This window comes from Pseudophryne corroboree, chromosome 11 (genome assembly GCF_028390025.1).
Source record: "Pseudophryne corroboree isolate aPseCor3 chromosome 11, aPseCor3.hap2, whole genome shotgun sequence".
NCBI lineage: Eukaryota > Metazoa > Chordata > Amphibia > Anura > Myobatrachidae > Pseudophryne > Pseudophryne corroboree.
In genome coordinates this window covers 94,621,244-94,640,714 of record NC_086454.1, presented here as the reverse complement: position 1 = coordinate 94,640,714, position 19,471 = coordinate 94,621,244, and the positions used below count along the sequence as shown (strand labels likewise).

Genomic DNA, 19,471 nt, shown 5'->3' with positions numbered 1-19,471 from the left:
TCCGGTGTCGACTCCCTAGAGAGTGACATCACCATTACAGGCAATTTGCTCCGCCTCCTCACCAACATTTTCCTCATACATGTCGACACACACGTACCGACATACAGCACACACATAGGGAATGCTCTGATAGAGGACAGGACCCACTAGCCCTTTGGGGAGACAGAGGGAGAGTTTGCCAGCACACACCAAAACGCTATAATTATACAGGGACAACCTTTATATAAGTGTTCCTCCCTTATAGCATTTTAATATATATTCATATCGCCAAATCAGTGCCCCCCCTCTCTGTTTTAACCCTGTTTCTGTAGTGCAGTGCAGGGGAGAGCATGGGAGCCTTCCCACCAGCATTTCTGTGAGGGAAAATGGCGCTGTGTGCTGAGGAGAATAGGCCCCGCCCCCTTTTCGGCGGGCTTCTTCTCCGGAGTCTGTGATATCTGGCAGGGGTTAAATACATCCATATAGCCTCAAGGGCTATATGTGATGTATTTTTCGCCATACAGGTATTATACATTGCTGCCCAGGGCGCCCCCCCCCCCGCGCCCTGCACCCTCCGTGACCGCTGTGTGAAGTGTGCTGACAACAATGGCGCACAGCTGCAGTGCTGTGCGCTACCTGATGAAGACTGAAAGTCTTCTGCCGCCTGGTTCCGGACCTCTTCAATCTTCAGCATCTGCAAGGGGGGTCGGCGGCGCGGCTCCGGGACGAACCCCAGGGCGAGACCTGTGTTCCGACTCCCTCTGGAGCTAATGGTGTCCAGTAGCCTAAGAAGCCAATCCATCCTGCACGCAGGTGAGTTCACTTCTCTCCCCTAAGTCCCTCGATGCAGTGAGCCTGTTGCCAGCAGGACTCACTGAAAATAAAGAACCTAAAAACTTTTTCTAAGCAACTCTTTAAGAGAGCCACCTAGATTGCACCCTGCTCGGACGGGCACAAAAACCTAACTAAGGCTTGGAGGAGGGTCATAGGGGGAGGAGCCAGTACACACCATGTGATCCTAAAAGCTTACTTTTTGTGCCCTGTCTCCTGCGGAGCCGCTATTCCCCATGGTCCTGACGGAGTCCCCAGCATCCACTAGGACGTTAGAGAAAAAAAAAAAATGTATGCAAGTAAATCAATTGCTTAATGGGGCCCATACATCGACTGACTGCCGCAATTCTCCATTCATTCTGGGAAACCCAACATGTTGGAATTCACTGATTTACCGATCCCCAGCAAACAACGGTTGGATCAGCAAATTGGCGATTTAGTCGATGGTCGACAATCTGCGTGTTTTGATTGGCAAATTGTAACTCTGCTGTATGACCCGCATTATTTTTCCTTGCAAAAAAAATTAAAAGGCTAGTGCAACGTGTTACAAATAAACAGACTTCAATAATTTCACTATGTTGTATACCACAGGTTTTCAACCTGCGGCCCTCCAGCTGCTGTGGAACTACACATCCCAGCATGCCCTGCCTCAGTTTTAGGATTGCCTTAATAGCAAAACTGTGGCAGGGCATGCTGGGATGTTTAGTTCCACAGCAGCTGGAAAGCCGCAGGTTGAAGACCCATGCTCTATACCAGCGGTGGCCAACGCGTGGCTCTTGAGCCACATGCGGCTCTTTCTTTATTCAAATGTGGCTCCCAACACTCAAAGTCATGTGACCACAAGAGATCTGTAAACTGCTGCACTCCAGACAGACATGCAGCAGCATTACGTAGACTGAGAACTGAGGGAGCCAAATACATATGGGGGAGCTGGCTGGAGTGACACAGACGGGTGCTGGCTGGAGTGACACAGGCGGGTGCTGGCTGGAGTGACACAGGCGGGTGCTGGCTGGAGTGACACAGGCGGGTGCTGGCTGGAGTGACACAGGCGGGTGCTGGCTGGAGTGATGACACAGGGGGGTGCTGGCTGGAGTGATGACACAGGGGGGTGCTGGCTGGAGTGATGACACAGGGGGGTGCTGGCTGGAGTGATGACACAGGGGGGTGCTGGCTGGAGTGATGACACAGGGGGGTGCTGGCTGGAGTGATGACACAGGGGGGTGCTGGCTGGAGTGACACAGGCGGGAGCTGGCTGGAGTGACACAGGGGGGTGATGGCTGGAGTGACACGGGGGTGATGGCTGGAGTGACACAGGCTTGAGCTGGCTGGAGTGACACAGGCGGGTGCTGGCTGGAGTGACACGGGGGTGCTGGCTGGAGTGACACAGGAGGGTGCTAGCTGGAGTGACACAGGAGGGTGCTAGCTGGAGTGACACAGGCGGGTGCTGGCTGGAGTGACACAGGCGGGTGCTGGCTGGAGTGACACAGGCGGGTGCTGGCTGGAGTGACACAGGCGGGTGCTGGCTGGAGTGACACAGGCGGGTGCTGGCTGGAGTGACACAGGCGGGAGCTGGCTGGAGTGACACAGGCGGGTGCTGGCTGGAGTGACACAGGCGGGTGCTGGCTGGAGTGACACAGGCTTGAGCTGGCTGGAGTGACACATGGGGGAACTGAAGTGTATTATGTGAATCTGGCTTTTCAATATATTTTATGTGGATCTGGCTTTTTCAATTAACTGATGTAGAAGTGGCTTTTTCATTATATTTTATGTTGGATCTGGCTTTTTCAATGTATTTTATACCATGGGCGTGGCCTAGCAGGGACAAGGTCACACCTCATTTTTGCAAGTGCGCCTTTGGCTCGAAGTCGGCTCTTTGATGTACCTAACAAGATTTCTTGGCTCTTTGTCTCTGACTGGTTGGCCACCCCTGCTCTATACAATGGATGCAGCAAATGCATCCATTGGAGAATGCAAGCAACGAGTATCTTGGAAACTAGTGACATATAGCTGCTTGCTATTCAAAGCCACATTAACTTATCAAACAAAGCCTGGCATATGTAATTGCTCAGAAGGAAAGATGTAATTTTTAATTTGCATATATTACCATTAAAGATTGCATATTAAGAACATGGGTGAAATCTACTGTTGGGTAAAATTGCATATAGAGCATGTACACAGGACAGCGATTTAGCGCATATCCACAAACAATTGCAAAAAAAAAAAAAAATAGATTACTGGATCACATACTGGACAACCATAGCACACATTTGAATATCTGTGTGAACATAAAATACTATTCAATAAATTACATTCACAAATACTATCATGTCATTAATGGCCATTTATAGCTTACAATTCACACCAGTCAATGGCACCCATTTGTAGACTTAAACGGTAAGCGAAACAATGTAGCCTTGGGGGCTGTTTCGCGGCTGTCACTAGATGGCGCCCAACGACAGCAATTCAATTGTTCTTCCGTTTGGGCGCCCAGCAGCAACGGAAAACACATTTTTTTTTCTCTCGCAGCCTCCTGTTGTGAACAACATCTATGCACTCGGCAGCAATCAGAAATAACAACTTTTGCCACCCGCAGGGCACAGCAGCTGCGGGGTGGGAATGGCAGCGGCAGGCTGTTATAGCAGGGCTCTGCAATTAGGGACGGTAGCATTTTGCCACTTTTAAATTGGACAAGGTGAGGCACCCTGCTAAAACAGCCTAGCATGAACACTAGTATGGTACTTATGAAGTTAAGGATGATTCCTACCCTCACCACTGCTCTATACTTTATTACCAAGGAGGATCATTTAGTAACTACTTAGAAAGAACCAGTCCGTAACATTAAAAAGGACTGAGAAACTTCATTTCATATTGGGGTGGATTTCACATCATAATCTTCCTGCATCACCTGTTTGGGCGCCCAAATGGTTCTTTTCACGCTCGCGCCCATTACTTTAGTTGGCCTTAAGTCAGTGATGGCTAACCTTGACACTCCAGCTGTTGTTGAACTACACATCCCAGCATGCCCTGCATCAGTTTTAGCATGGCCAAATAGCAAAACTGTAGCAGGGCATGCTGGGATGTGTAGTTCAACAACAGCTGGAGTGTCAAGGTTAGCCATCACTGCTTTAGGTGCTCTGAGCGCCTAAATCAGAGTGTAATGGGCGCAATCAGCGCAATAAGTTGGGGCATTTGAGTATCGCTCCGCGATCTCCCGTCACTTTAGATGGGCAATCGGGGGTGCGATAACATCTGAATTCCCCCCTAAGCATCATCAGTACTCCGCTACATTATGGACTCATTTCCCACCACCATCTACCTTACTGTATGATTGCTTCCATTTTCACATCATGAAGCAGCTCAACACCTGCAACCATGGCCTAACAATCACATGGGTAGACAGATCATGAAGGCGCTGTAAGAACAGCACATGAATTTCCTGAAACACTGGTGGAGATGCATGAAAACTTCTATAATGTGGACAAGTTTCACATAGCAACAAACCAGCGTCTAACTATAATTTATCAAATACATTCTATAAAACGTTGAGTAGAAGCCGATTGGGCAACTGCTCCACTTGTCTGTAGAAGTTTGGATACATCTCCCCAACTACTGCCTCTGTAGGCATTCGGACACCCTCAGTTGAATAACCTAGACACATCGATGAACAGATGAAGATGGAATGACACAAATCCAACAAACTGTACAACACATCTTTGCTTTAGGTTTGTGAAATAACGGTCTACCTAGTAGGACCTGATCTACAAGTTCCAATTGCAATAGATCAGTAGCCTATATGCAGCTGCACTGTATGGATTTCAACGCAGTAATAAAAAGCTTTTAATAAGTACTACAATACAGACCATGGGGGCGAAATGTACTGAAGTAGTGAAAACAGTGGAGTGGCAACCAAATAGTACTGAAGTGACATTTATCAAGCACATTCTATAAAATTATAGGTAGCAGCTGATTGTATAATAAGAATTTACTTACCGATAATTCTATTTCTCGGAGTCCGTAGTGGATGCTGGGGTTCCTGAAAGGACCATGGGGAATAGCGGCTCCGCAGGAGACAGGGCACAAAAAGTAAAGCTTTTCCAGATCAGGTGGTGTGCACTGGCTCCTCCCCCTATGACCCTCCTCCAGACTCCAGTTAGGTACTGTGCCCGGACGAGCGTACACAATAAGGGAGGATTTTGAATCCCGGGTAAGACTCATACCAGCCACACCAATCACACCGTACAACTTGTGATCTAAACCCAGTTAACAGTATGATAACAAAAGGAGCCTCTGAAAGACGGCTTCCTACAACAATAACCCGATTTTTGTAACAATAACTATGTACAAGTATTGCAGAATAATCCGCACTTGGGATGGGCGCCCAGCATCCACTACGGACTCCGAGAAATAGAATTATCGGTAAGTAAATTCTTATTTTCTCTATCGTCCTAGTGGATGCTGGGGTTCCTGAAAGGACCATGGGGATTATACCAAAGCTCCCAAACGGGCGGGAGAGTGCGGATGACTCTGCAGCACCGAATGAGAGAACTCCAGGTCCTCTTTTGCCAGGGTATCAAATTTGTAAAATTTTACAAACGTGTTCTCCCCCGACCACGTAGCTGCTCGGCAGAGTTGTAATGCCGAGACCCCTCGGGCAGCCGCCCAAGATGAGCCCACCTTCCTTGTGGAATGGGCATTTACATATTTTTTGCTGTGGCAAGCCTGCCACAGAATGTGCAAGCTGAATTGTACTACAAATCCAACGAGCAATAGTCTGCTTAGAAGCAGGAGCACCCAGCTTGTTGGGTGCATACAGGATAAACAGCAAGTCAGATTTCCTGACTCCAGCCGACCTGGAAACTATATTTTCAGGGCCCTGACAACATCCAGCAACTTGGAGTCCTCCAAGTCCCTAGTAGCCGCAGGCACCACAATAAGCTGGTTCAGGTGAAACGCTGACACCACCTTAGGGAGAAACTGGGGACGAGTCCACAGCTTTGCTCTGTCCGAATGGACAATCAGATATGGCTTTGTGAGATAAAGCCGCCAATTCTGACACTCGCCTGGCCGAGGCCAGGACCAACAGCATGGTCACTTTCCATGTGAGATATATCAAATCCACAGATTTGAGTTGTTTAAAACAATGTGATTTTAGGAATCCCAAACTACGTTGAGATCGCCCAGTGCCACTGGAGACATCAAAAAGGGGTTGTATATGCAGTACTCCCTTAACAACTTCTGGACTTCAGGAACTGAAACCAATTTTTTTTTTTTCAGGAAGAAAATCGACCGGTCGAAATTTGAACCTTAATGGACCCCAATTTGAGACCCATATACACTCCTGCTTGCAGGAAATGTAGGAATTAACCTAGTTGAAATTCTTCCGTGGAGCCTTCCTGGCCTCACACCATGGAACATATTTTCACCTAAGCGGTGATAATGTTGTGCGGTCACCTCCTTCCTGGCTCTGACCAGGGTAGGGATGACCTCTTCCGGAATGCCTTTTTCCCTTAGGATCCGGCGTTCACCCGCCCTGGCGTCAACGCAGCTGCGGTAAGTCATGGAACAGACATGATTCTTGCTGAATCAAGATCCTTTCTAGTATCTCTTGAAGTTCCGGGTACCAAGTTCTTCTTGGCCCAAACCGGAACCACGAGTATAGTTCTCACTCCTCTCCTTCCTATCATTCTCCATACACTGGGTATGAAAGGCAGAGGAGGGAACACATACACCGACTGGTACACCCACGGTGTTACCAGAGCGTCCCAGCTATTGCCTGAGGGTCTCTAGACCTGGCGCTTCATGTGGGACACCATCATAACCACCTTTGGTCTTTCCCAACGGTTTACAAACATGTGGAAACTTCCAGATGAAGTTCCCACTTTTCCGGGTGGAATTCATTTATGGTGAGGAAATCTTCCTAGTTGTCCACTCCCGGAATGAACACTGCTGACAGTGTTATCACATGATCTTTCGCCCAGCGAAGAATCCTTGCTGTCATTGCCCTCCTGCTTCTTGTGCCGCCCCGTCTGTTTACGTGGGCGACTGCCATGATGATGTCCTACTGGATCAGCACCGGTTGACTTTGAAGCAGAGGTCTTCCTAGGCTCAGAGCATCGTAAATTGCCCTTAGCTCCAGTATATTCATGTGGAGAGAAATCTCCAGACTTGACCACACTTCCTTGGAAATTTCTTCCTTGTGTGACTGTTCCCCAGCCTCTCAGGCTGGCATCCGTGGTCACCAGAACACAGTCCTGAATGCTGAATGTGCTGCCCTCTAGAAGATGAGCACTCTGCAGCCCCCACAGAAGAGACACCCTTGTCCTTGGAGACAGGGTTATCCGCTGATGCATCTGAAAATGCGATCCGGACCATTCGTCCAGCAAATCCCCCTGAAAAGTTTTTGCGTGAGATCTGCCGAATGGAATCGCTTCGTAAGAAGCCACCATTTTTCCCAGGACTCCTGTGCATTGATGCACTGATACTTGGCCTGGATTTAGGAGGTTTCTGACTAGGTCGGATAACTCCCTGGCTTTCCCCTCCAGGAGAAATACCTCTTTCTGGACTATGCCCAGAATCATTCCTAGGAACAGCAGACGTATCATCGGAAAACAGCTGCGATTTTTGGAATATTTAGAATCCACTCGTGCTGTCGTAGAACTACTTTAGATAGTTCTTTTCCGACCTCCAACTGTTCTCTGGAAACTTGTCCCTTTCAGGATATCGTCCAAGTAAGGGATAATTTAGATGCCTTTCTTCTTTTAAGAATCATCTTTTCGGCCATTACCTTGGTAAAGGCCCGGGGTGCCGTGGATAATTCAACGGCAGCGTCTGAAACTGATATTGACAGTTCTGTATCACGAACCAGAGGTACCCTTGTTGAGAAGGGCAGATTTGGACATGGAGGTAATCCTTGATGTCCAGGGACACCATATAGTCCCCTTTTTTCCGGTTCTCTATCACTGCTCTGAGTGACTCCATCTTGATTTGAACCTTTTTATGTAAGTGTTCAAAGATTTCAGATTTAGACTATGTCTCACCAAGCCGTCTGGCTTCAGTACCACAATATAGTGTGGAGGACTAATACCCTTTTCCTTGTTGTAGGAGGGGTACTTTGATTATCACCTGCTGGAAATACAGCTTGTGAATTTTTTCCCAATACTGCCTCCTTGTCGGAGGGAGCCGTTGGTAAAGCAGGCTTCAGGAACCTGCGAGGAAAAAATGTCTCGACTCTCCAATCTGTACCCCTGGGATAATACTTGTATGATCTAGGGGTCAACTTGCGAGTGATCCCACTGCGCGCTGAGACTCTTGAGACTACCCCCCCACTGGTGGAGGGCTTCTTTTCCTGGGAAGGGGCTGCCTGCTGCAGTCTACTTCCCTTTCCTCTATGTCTGGGCAGATATGACTGGCCTTTTGCCCGCTTGCCCACATGGGAACGGAAGGATTGAGGCTGAAAAGACAGTGTCTTTTTCTGCTGAGATGTAACTTGGGGTAAAAAGGTTGGATTTCCCAGCTGTGGCCGTGGCCCCCAGGTCCGACGGACCGACCCCAAATAACTCCTTCCCTTTATACGGCAATACTTCCATGTGCCGTATGGGATCTGTATCACCTGACCACTGTCGTGTCCATGACATCTTCTGGGAGATATGGACAACGCACTTATCTTGATGCCAGAGTGCAAATATCCCTCTGTGCATCTCGCATACATATATATAGAATGCATCCTATTAAATGCTCTATATCAATAAAATATTTTTAGTCAGGGAATTCGACCAAGCCAACCCAGCACTGCATCTCCAGGCTGATGGCGATCGCTGGTCGCAGTATAACCACCGTCTGTGTGTATATACTTTTTAGGATATTTTTCCAGCTGCCTATCAGCTGGCTCCTTGAGGGCGGCCGTATTTGGAGACGGTAACGCCACTTGATAAGCGTGTGAGGGCCTTATCCACCCTAATGGGTGTTTCCCAACGCGCCCTAACTTCTGGCGGGAAAAGGTATAACGCCAATATTTGCTATCGGGGTAAACCCACGCATCATCACACACTTCATTTTATTTTATCTGATTCAGGAAAAACTACAGGTAGTTTTTTCACTTCCACATAATACCCTTTTTTGTGGTACTTGTAGTATCAGAAATATGTAACAGCTCCTTCATTGCCCTTAACGTGTGGCCCTAATGAGGAATACGTTTGTTTATTCACCGTCGACACTGGATTCAGTGTCCGTGTCTGTGTCTGTGTCGACCGACTGAGGTAAATGGGCGTTTTTTATAAAAAAACCCTGACGGTGTTTCTGAGACGCCTGGACCGTTACTAATTGTTTGTCGGCCGTCTCATGTCGTCAACCGACCTTGCAGCGTGTTGACATTCTCACGTAATTCCCTAAATAAGCCATCCATTCCGGTGTCGACTCCCTAGAGAGTGACATCACCATTACAGGCAATTTCTCCGCCTCCTCCAGCATCGTCCTCATACATGTCGACACACACGTACCGACACACAGCACACACACCTGGAATGCTCTGACAGAGGACAGGACCCCACTAGCCCTTTGGAGAGACAGAGGGAGAGTTTGCCAGCACACACCAAAAAACGCTATAATTACATAGGGACAACCTTATATAAGTGTTTCTCCCTAATAGCATCTTTATATATATATTTATATCGCCAATTTGTGCCCCCCCTCTCTGTTTAAACCCTGTTTCTGTAGTGCAGTGCAGGGGAGAGCCTGGGAGCCTTCTCTCCAGCCTTTCTGTGAGAGAAAAAATGGCGCTGTGTGCTGAGGAGATAGGCCCCGCCCCTTTTACGGCGGGCTCGTCTCCCGCTCTTTAGTGAAGTTTGGCAGGGGTTAAATATCTCCATATAGCCTCTGGGGGCTATATGTGAGGTATTTTTAGCCAGTATATAGGTTTACATTTGCCTCCCAGGGCGCCCCCCCCCAGCGCCCTGCACCCTCAGTGACAGCGTGTGAAGTGTGCTGAGAGGAAAATGGCGCACAGCTGCAGTGCTGTGCGCTACCTTTAGAAGACTGTCAGAGTCTTCAGCCGCCGATTCTGGACCTCTTCTAACTTCAGCATCTGCAAGGGGGCCGGCGGCGCGGCTCCGGTGACCATCCAGGCTGTACCTGTGATCGTCCCTCTGGAGCTAATGTCCAGTAGCCAAGAAGCCAATCCATCCTGCACGCAGGTGAGTTCACTTCTTCTCCCCTCAGTCCCTCGTTGCAGTGATCCTGTTGCCAGCAGGACTCACTGTAAAATAAAAAACCTAAGCTAAACTTTCTCTAAGCAGCTCTTTAGGAGAGCCACCTAGATTGCACCCTTCTCGGCCGGGCACAAAAATCTAACTGGAGTCTGGAGGAGGGTCATAGGGGGAGGAGCCAGTGCACACCACCTGATCTGGAAAAGCTTTACTTTTTGTGCCCTGTCTCCTGCGGAGCCGCTATTCCCCATGGTCCTTTCAGGAACCCCAGCATCCACTAGGACGATAGAGAAAAGCAGTTATACACAAATGTGAATGTAATGTGTGGGCTGACAACGAAAACCGACTTGACCTAACATTATGTAACCTCTAAGGGCCAGATTAAAATGTTACCAACCCCCCCCACCCTGCCCGCAGCTATTCTAATGTTGCTGCCGACGATTGTGACAAGTTAATTTCAGCTCACTACCCCCAGGGGTAGCGAGCTGTAATGCGCATAAAGAGACCCGGTTGGGCGCCCAAACCGCCTACATCAGAGTGTAATGGGCACGATCTGCACGATAAGTGAGGGCATTTCCATATCACCCCGTGATCTCCCGTCACTTTAGACAGGAGATCCGGGGTGCAATAACATTTGAATTCCCCCCTAAGCATGCAAAGAGCTTTGGCATTAAATTTACCAATTAGCATTTGAGATTGTCTTTGTTTTGTCCTTAGTAAAAAAAAAAAACACTCAAAGGGAAAAAGTAATCTATACCTGTTTCACTGTTTAGTTTTTTGGAATGTGCAATGAAATATTTGTAAATTATGAAGTTGCTCATGGCTTAAATTGTAGCGAATTCATATGCTTAATATATGGTTCTCAAATGGTACAGAACATGTGTAAGTGTCATACATTCTATAGTCACTATATTACCTGACAATCCCCCCCCCCCCCCCCCCCCCGTCCCATGTAGCACCTTGGTTATTCTCCTAGGACAGGCCTGGCCAACCTGTGGCACGCCAGCTGCTGTGAAACTACACATCCCAGCATGCCCTTCCACAATTTTAGCATTTCCTAATTGCAAAACTGTACGAGGGCATGTTGGGAATTGTAGTTTCACAACAGCTGGAGAGCCACAGGTTGACCAGGCCTGTCCTAGGATGTCCGTTACCTGGGAATCTGAACATAATCACATGGCTGAAAGGTTCCAAGACACAGAAGAGTCAAATCAGCTTGGACGTGAGGCTTCAGAATGACAACACCACCTGACTATATTAACTCCATCGCCTGTACAATCAGGTGCAACATTAGAATTTTAAGTCCTGGTAAGGGAGCGTGTAACCATTTCCCTTACTAAACATTAATGACATTGATGGGGTTGCAGTCTGTAAAAGGCATTATCCCACGAATGGACAACTACTTTAATAGTAATGAAAACACAAGCAATACCGTAAATATGGGTGGTATTAACAAAAATACTTACATTGACGTTCTCTGAACTTTCAAAGGACTGCTAGTGGCCGGAGTTCTGGAGACCCTGATATTCAAAATTGTGCCTAGAAAGTTCAAAAACAGGGATTTATCAATTTGTAAAGACAAAAAACAAACTGGATAGAGAACATCAACAGGAAAAAAAACGTTCTACGTTTACAGGGACATTTTAATGGTCCGGATACTCAGAGCAGACGTGTTCTAATGGAATCATAGGCAGGTACAAAGAGATCATGAGGGCTGGTCTCCGGAGACTACACTTCAAATATAAACAGAAGTGGCAACAGAGGAGACTCAGACAGGGTTTAGTCTTCCATATGTATGAAAGGAAGGTGGGCTCCTCATGACATAACCAAAATAAAGTAGTCACCAAATAGACAGGGCTGCCTCATTTAGCCCTGATCAGATAGTACAGACAGACTGTTCTGACCAAGCTCTGGAAAGTAAGAAGGTTAAGGGACAACCAGGCTTTCCCCAGTGGCAAAGGCAGATATAGTTGTATCCCTAACAGGGAGGAGATCAAGCAAACAGGTTTGCTATCTATACACACACAGAGAGTGCTAGCCCAGGTATAGCAAAAAACAGTAGGAAACCATATCTGCTTCCGAACTGGTCACATTTTTTCATTAATTTGTAAAGCACCACATCCACAAACACAGAGCAGGCAGGCTAACTCCCATCAACCCACCTAGCAGTCTATATGCACAAGGCAGGCAGCCGCCCGTCCCCAATTACAAACATAGATCCCCCCCAATACAAATAAACAGAGCAGGCAGAATTCATATACACAGACCAGGCAGAATACCTCCAATCCGGGTGGTCTTCAGTATGCCGGCGGTCGGGCTCCCGGCGACCAGCATACCGGCGCCGGGAGCCCAACCGCCGGCATACCGACACTTATTCTCCCTCGTGGGGGTCCACGACCCCCCTGGAGGGAGAATAAAATAGTGTGGCGCGCACAGCGCGCCACCGTGCCCGTGGCGTGGCGAGCGCAGCGAGCCCGCAAGGGGCTCATTTGCGCTCACCACACTGTCGGTAAGCCGGCGGTCGGGCTCCCGGCGCCGGTTTGCTGGTCGCCGGGAGCCCGGCATATCGTAGTGAACCCCTCCAATCCACATACACAGAGCAGGCAGAATCCCACCCCCCTCATCCATATACACAGAGCAGGCAGAATCCCACCCCCCTCATCCATATACACAGAGCAGGCAGAAACCCACCCCCCTCATCCATATACACAGAGCAGGCAGAAACCCACCCCCCTCATCCATATACACAGAGCAGGCAGAATCCCACCCCCCTCATCCATATACACAGAGCAAGCAGAATCCCCCCCGAAGTGGCGCTTCCTGATTGGCTGAAGGGACCTTTCTGTGACAGCAGTCACGGGGGGTCTCTGCATTCGGGGAAAGGGGTCCCATGTGTAAACATGGGACCCCTTTCAGTCCGTGTGGTCCAGGTATTCGTTTTTTTGTTTTGCCAAGTACGTGGATTACAAATCACAGGACACTGGATCAGGTGAGTATAATTTTATTCACAGGTACCCAGGATCGTCGGATCAGGAGACGTGGCAGTCGGCGGGTCAACATAGGTAAGTATGTATGTGTCGGCATGTATGAAATAAAGTTTTACTTTCACGGTGTGTGTCTCCTGTTTTTATTTGGGTTTTTTTTTCCAGTAGAACTACAGGTACCAGCGGGCCCGTTTTTCCACCCGCATGCTGGTACTTGTGGTTCTCCAAGTACCAGCTTGTGGGGGAGGCTTGCTGGGACCTGTAGTTCTTCTGGAAAACCCAATATTCTATCATTTTACTCAAGGCTATCAGCCCCCCATCCGCAGCCCTTGGGGGGGGGGGGGGGGGAGACAGCCTCGGGCTTCACCCCTGGCCCTTGGGTGGCTGGGGGGGACCCCTTGATTGAAGGGGTCCCCACTCCCCCAGGGTACCCCGGCCAGGGGTGACTAGTTGGATATTTAATGACACGGCCGCAGGGCGCTGTATACAAGTGACCCCCGGCTGTGGCATTATCTGTCCAGCTAGTGGAGCCGATGCTGGTGTAAAAAATACGGGGGACCCCTACGCTTTTTGTCCCCCGTATTTTTTGCACCAGCACCAGGCGCAGAGCCCGGTGCTGGTTTTAAAAATACGGGGGATCCCCTGTCAGTTTTTTCCCCGGATTTTTAGAATCAGGACCGGCTCGAAGAGCCCGAGGCTGGTTATGCTTAGGAGGGGGGAACCCACGCAATTTTTTTTCGGGGTTTTTACCATATTTTTTTTACATTTTTACAAGTCTAATCAAAATCCGACAAATCGGCCGTTTTTCGACAGCGGGACTGTCGAATCCGTTTTTTATTGAATATGTTGAATTCGACGGTCGAATTAAAAAACGGGCGAAAAATTGCAGCGATTCCCCTATATGCACAAGGAGGGCAGCACCCCCGCATCCAATCACAAACATAGATCACCCCCAATACACATAAACAGAGCATCCAAATACAGAGCATGCAAATTCCTACACCAACAAACCCCCCCCCCCTCCCCCTCATCCACAGAGCAGGCAGATTCCCCCCACCACCACCCACATACACAGAGCAGGCAGATTTCCCCACCACCCACATACACAGAGCAGGCAGATTCCCCCCCCCCTCACCCACAAACACGGCGCAAGCAGATCCTCCCCCCCTCACCCACATACACAGAGCAGGCAGATCCCCCCCCCCCCCTCACCCACAGAGCAGGCAGATCCCCCCCGCACCCACATACACAGAGCAGGCAGAAACCCCCCCCCCCTCACCCACATACACAGAGCAGGCAGATCCCCCCCTGCTCTGTGTATGTGAGTGAGGGGGGGGGGGGGGGGGGGCCCTCACCCACATACACAGAGCAGGCAGATCCCCCCCCCCCCCTCACCCACATACACAGAGCAGGCAGATTCCCCCCCACTCTCACCTACATACACAGAGCAGGCAGATCCCCCCCCCCCCCCACATACACAGAGCAGGCAGATCCCCCCGCCCCTCACCCACAGAGCAGGCAGATCCCCCCCCCTCACCCACAGCGAGCAGATCCCCTCACCCACATACACAGAGCAGGCAGATTCCCCCCCCCCCCCCCCCCCCTCACCCACAGAGCAGACAGACCCACCCCAACCCACATACACAGAGCAGGCAGACCCCCCCGCCCTCACCCGCATACACAGAGCAGGCAGATTTCCCCCCCCCCCCCCCCTCACCCACATACACAGAGCAGGCAGATCCCCCCTCTCACCCACATACACAGAGCAGGCAGATCCCCCCTCTCACCCACATACACAGAGCAGGCAGATCCCCCCCCCCCACCCACATACACAGAGCAGGCAGATACCCCCCCCCCCCTCACACACAGAGCAGGCAGATACCCCCCCCCCCCCTCACACACAGAGCAGGCAGATCCTGCCCCCCCCCCTCACCCGCATACACAGAGCAAGCAGATCTTACCCCCCCTTACCCGTATACACAGAGCAGGCAGATCCCCCCCTCACCCGCATACACAGAGCAGGCAGATCCCCCCCTCACCCACATACACAGAGCAGGCAGATCCCCCTCCCTCACTCACATAGCAGGCAGATCCCCCCCCCCCTCACCCACATGCACAGAGCAGGCAGACCCCCCCTCCCTCGCCCACATGTACAGAGCAGGCAGAACCCCCCCCCCCCCCCATACACAGAGCAGGCAGATCCCCCCTCTCACACACATACACAGAGCAAGCAGATCCCCCCCCCTCACACACAGAGCAGGCAGATCCCCCCTCACACACAGAGCAGGCAGATCCCCCCCCCCTTCCCCCGCATACACAGAGCAGGCAGATCCCCCCCTCACCCACAGAGCAGGCAGATCCCCGCCCCCCCCCCTCACCCACATACACAGAGCAGGCAGATCCCCCCTCTCACCCACAGAGCAGGCAGATCCCCCCCTCACACACAGAGCAGGCAGATCCCGCCCCCTCACCCGCATACACAAAGCAAGCAGATCTCCCCCCCCCCCCCCCCCTCGGCATACATAGAGCAGACAGATCCACCCCTCACCCGCATACACAGAGCAGGCAGATCCCCCCTCACCCGCATACAGAGCAGGCAGATCCCCCTCCCTCACCCACATGCACAGAGCAGGCAGATCCCCCCCTCACCCACATGCACAGAGCAGGCAGATCCCCCCCCCCCTCACCCACATGCACAGAGCAGGCAGATCCCCCCCCCATACACAGAGCAGGCAGAACCCCCACCCCCACACACAGAGAAGGCAAAATCCCCCCCCCCTCACCCACATACAAAAAGCAGGCAGAATCCCCCCCCCTCACATAGCAGGCAGAATCCCCCCACACACACATAGTAGGCAGACCCCCCCCCCCCCTACCCCCACACAGCAGGCAGAATCCCCCCCACACACACACATAGCAGGCAGAATCCCCCCCACACACACATAATCCCCCCCCCCTCCTCACCCACATACACAGAGCAGGCAGATCCCCTCTCACCCACATACACAGAGCGGGCAGATCCCGATCCCCCCCCCCCCCCCCATATACACAGCAGGTAGATCCTCTCCCCCCCCCCCCCCATATACACAGAGCAGACAGATTCCCCCCCCCATACACAGAGCAGGCAGAACCCCCACCCCCACACACAGAGAAGGCAAAATCCCCCCCCCCCCCTCACCCACATACAAAAAGCAGGCAGAATCCCACCCCTCACATAGCAGGCAGAATCCCCCCACACACACATAGTAGGCAGAACCCCCCCCCCCCCCTACCCCCACACAGCAGGCAGAATCCCCCACACACACACATAGCAGGCAGAATCCCCCCCACACATAATCCCCCCCCCCCCTCCACATACACAGAGCAGGCAGATCCCCTCTCACCCACATACACAGAGCAGGCAGATCCCGATTCCCCCCCCCCCCCCATATACACAGAGCAGGCAGATCCTCCCCCCCCCCCCATATACACAGAGCAGACAGATCCCGCCCCTCCCATATATATACAGAGCAGGCAGATTTCCTGCCCCCCCCCTCACACATATACACAGAGCAGGCAGACCCCCCCCCCCCCCCCCCAAATATAGACAGAGCAGGCAGATTCCCCCCCCCCCCCCATATACGCAGAGCTGGCAGATCCCCCTCATATACACAGAGCAGGCAGATCCCCCTCGCCCATATACACAGCAGGCAGATCCCCCCCTCGCCCATATACACAGAGCAGGCAGATCCCCCCCTCGCCCATATACACAGAGCAGGCAGATCCCCCCCTCGCCCATATACACAGAGCAGGCAGATCCCCCCCTCGCCCATATACACAGAGCAGGCAGATCCCCCCCTCGCCCATATACACAGAGCAGGCAGATCCCCCCCTCGCCCATATACACAGAGCAGGCAGAACCCCCCTCGCCCATATACACAGAGCAGGCAGATCCCCCCCCTCGCCCATATACACAGAGCAGGCAGATCCCCCCCCTCGCCCATATACACAGAGCAGGCAGATCCCCCCCTCGCCCATATACACAGAGCAGGCAGATCCCCCCCTCGCCCATATACACAGAGCAGGCAGATCCCCCCCTCGCCCATATACACAGAGCAGGCAGATCCCCCCCTCGCCCATATACACAGAGCAGGCAGATCCCCCCCTCGCCCATATACACAGAGCAGGCAGATCCCCCCCTCGCCCATATACACAGAGCAGGCAGATCCCCCCCTCGCCCATATACACAGAGCAGGCAGATCCCCCCCTCGCCCATATACACAGAGCAGGCAGATCCCCCCCTCGCCCATATACACAGAGCAGGCAGATCCCCCCCTCGCCCATATACACAGAGCAGGCAGATCCCCCCCTCGCCCATATACACAGAGCAGGCAGATCCCCCCCTCGCCCATATACACAGAGCAGGCAGATCCCCCCCTCGCCCATATACACAGAGCAGGCAGATCCCCCCCTCGCCCATATACACAGAGCAGGCAGATCCCCCCCTCGCCCATATACACAGAGCAGGCAGATCCCCCCCTCGCCCATATACACAGAGCAGGCAGATCCCCGCTCACCCATATACACAGAGCAGGCAGATCCCCGCTCACCCATATACACAGAGCAGGCAGATCCCCGCTCACCCACATACACAGAGCAGGCAGATCCCCGCTCACCCACATACACAGCAGGCAGATCCCCGCTCACCCACATACACAGCAGGCAGATCCCCGCTCACCCACATACACAGCAGGCAGATCCCGACCCCCCCCCCCCCATATACACAGAGCAGGTAGATCCTTCCCCCCCATATACACAGAGCAGACAGATCCCACCCCTCCCATATATATATACAGAGCAGGCAGATTTCCTCCCCCCACATATATACACAGAGCAGGCAGACCCCCCCCCCCCCCCCCAAATATACACAGAGCAGGCAAATTCCCTCCCACCCATATATACGCAGAGCAGGCAGATCCCCCCCCCCCATATACACAGAGCTGGCAGATCCCCCCCATATACACAGAGCAGGCAGATCCCCCCTCGCCCATATACACAGAGCAGGCAGATCCCCGCTCGCCCATATACACAGAGCAGGCAGATCCCCATCCCCGCTCGCCCATATACACAGAGCAGGCAGATCCCCGCTCGCCCATATACACAGAGCAGGCAGATCCCCGCTCGCCCATATACACAGAGCAGGCAGATCCCCGCTCACCCATATACACAGAGCAGGCAGATCCCCGCTCACCCATATACACAGAGCAGGCAGATCCCCGCTCACCCATATACACAGAGCAGGCAGATCCCCGCTCACCCATATACACAGAGCAGGCAGATCCCCGCTCACCCATATACACAGAGCAGGCAGATCCCCGCTCACCCATATACACAGAGCAGGCAGATCCCCGCTCACCCATATACACAGAGCAGGCAGATCCCCGCTCACCCATATACACAGAGCAGGCAGATCCCCGCTCACCCATATACACAGAGCAGGCAGATCCCCGCTCACCCATATACACAGAGCAGGCAGATCCCCGCTCACCCATATACACAAAGCAGGCAGATCCCCGCTCACCCATATACACAGAGCAGCGGCTGTGTAGCTGGAAAGGCCCGGGAATGAGGGGGGAGTGCCGTTATATTCCCGGGATACAGGACGGAGGCGCCGCCATGCTCAGCCCGGGCCAGGCTGGGGGTGGCGAAGAACAGAACTCCAGGGCTCAGGGAGTGGCCGTGTCCCTGGGGTGAACTAGGCCGAAGGCCCGGGCAGTGGAGGTAGGCGCCAGCTGGGCAGCACTGAGCTCCGTGATCGACAGAGCCAGGCTAGGCCCGTCGGGCGTCTGTCCGGGTCGGAGGGGTGGGGCGCCGGCCGGGATCCCGTTACCCAGGAGGAGGGTAACATACCGCGGCAGAGCTCACGGTGAGGCCTCGCCGCTCTGCGGGGTCAGGAGAGGACCCGGCGCCCGGCCGCGACTCCCCCACTTACCACTCGCGGTCTCCGGGTCACGCTCCTCTCTCCGTCTCTACGCGCAGAGAATCCAAAATGGCGGCACTTCCGGACGGATCCACCAGGCGGTCTCGGGGGGGAGTGGGGGGCAGTATGAGGCGACCAATAATGGGCCGGACCCAGGGCAGGGGGTGTATCAGTCATTGGCTACTGCTGGTTTGGGGACTCACCGCTGCAGCAGCAGCGACCTGAGTGATTGGCACTGAGGAGTCTGCTATATCAGTGCATGGGCTAGCTGCTGTGCTCAGTACACACATATGTCACTCTCCCTTATGGTTATGCAATAGCTAAGTCACTATGGAAAACATAGCTGCTGGGGTATTACAGACTTGAGCAGGTCATACTGGGACTTGTAGTTCCTCAGGACTGCTGTATGCTTAGAGACTGCTCTGAGCATGGACAGGCTTCCTTGCAGGGCCTGTGCTGCTATTAGCTGAATTTAGGCAGGTGCCAGGGATGCCAATATTTGATGTGCCCCAAATGCA

The 19,471-nt window shown here is 52.3% G+C and overlaps 1 protein-coding gene across 10 annotated transcripts in view; it reads right to left on the bottom strand.

The window, feature by feature from the left end:
• The window catches only part of CELF1 (CUGBP Elav-like family member 1), a 105,228-nt gene extending 86,156 nt beyond the window's left edge, over nucleotides 1-19,072 (bottom strand). For 9 of the 10 annotated variants that reach the window (XM_063944579.1, XM_063944570.1, XM_063944573.1 and 6 more), the window contains exons 1-2: nucleotides 18,966-19,072; nucleotides 11,477-11,549 (exon numbers count right to left, since the gene is read on the bottom strand). The gene's annotated coding sequence lies outside the window, so the exon portion shown is untranslated. Of the gene's footprint in view, nucleotides 1-11,476; nucleotides 11,550-18,883 lie in introns of all 10 variants that reach the window. The other variant, XM_063944571.1, reaches the window with a different exon arrangement.
• Nucleotides 19,073-19,471: the final 399 nt, after the last annotated feature.